Source organism: Dipodomys merriami, unplaced genomic scaffold (genome assembly GCF_024711535.1).
Source record: "Dipodomys merriami isolate MVZ:Mamm:240054 unplaced genomic scaffold, mDipMer1.0.p SCAF_219, whole genome shotgun sequence".
Taxonomy (NCBI): domain Eukaryota; kingdom Metazoa; phylum Chordata; class Mammalia; order Rodentia; family Heteromyidae; genus Dipodomys; species Dipodomys merriami.
Window position 1 is genome coordinate 860821 of NW_027203593.1, and position 2440 is coordinate 863260.

The following is a 2440-nucleotide window of genomic DNA, read 5'->3' on the forward strand; positions in this document are numbered from 1 at the left end:
CAATAGCTATGTATAAATATACATATAAGAGGATGCTGAGCAAAATGAACTCCTAGACATGGAGTTTGTTTGTGGTTGTTGTTTTTACTGTACTATGTGATTTCTTTTTTCTTTTGTGTTTTCCCCTACGGTTTATTCCCTGCTGTATTTGATTTCAGTATCCTGTGTATTATATACACATGGATTTTAATTTGGCAAGGGAAGAGGAACAACAAAATGGTGAGGCAAAGGACAAAGGACAAACCAATGCAATAGCAAAACTCACAAGACAACATGTAGGATATTCACATTACAACTTGTGAGGGGTATTTGGTTGAAGTAAAAGTGTGAGAAAAATGAGGGAGGGCATAAAAAGTTCGACTTGTTAGATATTCACTACCTTACAATTACTTCAACCCCTTCCATATATCACCTTGACAATAAAATTAAATTTAAAAATAAGCTACATAAAATATAATTTCACTGTATTTCTAGAGTAAATGATATTCTATATGTATTTCATTTTTTAAAAATGAACAATATTTGGCTTCTCATTTGAATTAATTGCCCCTTTCTTTTTCAGAGGGTCATCAACTTGAATCCTATCAAACTATACAAAAATTTCAGAATATATTGCCATTATTAAAAAAAACATTATTTTAGTATTGTCTCATACTAAATAGAAAACAGTTCATTTCTCTGGAAACTCCTAATTTTTGAAACTGAATATTTGTTAAGAGGACAGAATATATGTGTTCTACTAACTACTCATTTTCAAATTCTGAGCATGCCATACCAGAGACATTTAAAATAGTGCCTGTATGCATTTTATTTAATTCTTCAATAGATACAGTTTCCAATGGGGCATTACATATTTAAAGGTCAACAGAGAAACTAGTCACATTCTGGTAGAAGATAAAACTATGAAGTATCTATAATAATTAATTCCTCTAGAGTAAACATTTTTTCATCATAGTAAGCTATTATTTCAATGACAATCAATCCCAACATTTTATGCAGTAAAGTCATTCTAGCCCAACAGTTTACACTTTGTAAGCCACACCTTAAAATTCCCTAAATTGACAGCATGACTAGCTTATCACTATTGTGAAAAAATTCTACACTTCTGCTAATATTATGACCTTTCTATTGTTGAAAGAACACGACACTAAACTTTGCTGCATCGTTTTCCTTCAAGTGGTATCTTTCAGATCAGAAAACTTGAAAATATTATTTATACTTGTCTTTTCTTCTACCATAGATATTCATGACACAAAGATCTGTATATTATGGTTCAAATCCCACCCAGGCAGGAAGGTTCCTTAGATTCTTATCTCCAATAAACTGCTCAGGAAGAGCCAGACACAAGTAGCACTGAGGTTCAACTGGTAGTCTCTTTGAGCAAAAAACAGGCTCAGGGACAGTGCCCAGGCCCAGACGTCAAACCCTAGGATAAACAAAACAACAAAAACAAAATGAAACCATACCCCAAACCTAGCATTTTTCTCATTGTATACATAGGTATATAAATAAGGAAATTTCTTCCTATGTTATGTACAGGTAGAAGAAAAAAGATTTCAAACAATAACTCTCTTCATACCATGTTACACAAAAGTCACAAAACATGGCTCTTTTTCTAAATTTATAAATAAATAGCTTCTATTTATTCTCAACTCTTTCTAGATTATTCACATTATCATGTTATACATGAACTGCTGGAAATAACTATTAACTAAGTCCTAATTACAACTCTCTTGAAAGAATATTCTAGACAAATGATTTGTTGAATCATTTGTGAATTTGTAAATTAAAACTTCTACTTAAAAAGTATTTTGTAGTATCCTATAGAATATGAAATTACAAGCAAAAGATATTTATTTTAAATCTAAATTCGAATTTAGTAAGGTCTACAAAGTCCTACACTAGATAACTTTGCTGTTTCTCCAGGCTTAAGCTTTTGTAATCCTTCATTATTTCTTTGGAATCCAACAGAATGATGCTAAATTTTCCAAATTTTTGGTTCGGAATACTGACGTATTTTGTATCTAGAAGTATTCTGTAATGAAGAGAGCATTTAAAACATGACTGAGGATGATATATGAGTTGCATTTCAATAGGAAACTTGACTTCTCAAAACATAATGACAAAATTAGCCCAAACTTCCAACTGTGTATTCCTTTCTTGTTCTTTGGTTTGTTTTATGGAGGCAAAATTATACTTCCTAGTCCAGGGAACGTATTACTATTTAATCCACTCTCTAATCTCCTGTATTAGTCTGAGTGCTAGAATTCCAGACTTGTATCACATTGCCCTGCCATAGGTTCTTGGTTTATTTAACCGACAAACATGCTAGTAATTCTGAATTTCTCGGATGATCTTATCCATGACTGACTGCTCAAACTATTTCTGTGCAATTTTCAAAGATGTTCTAACATTTGACACAGGATATGAACATTTTCAG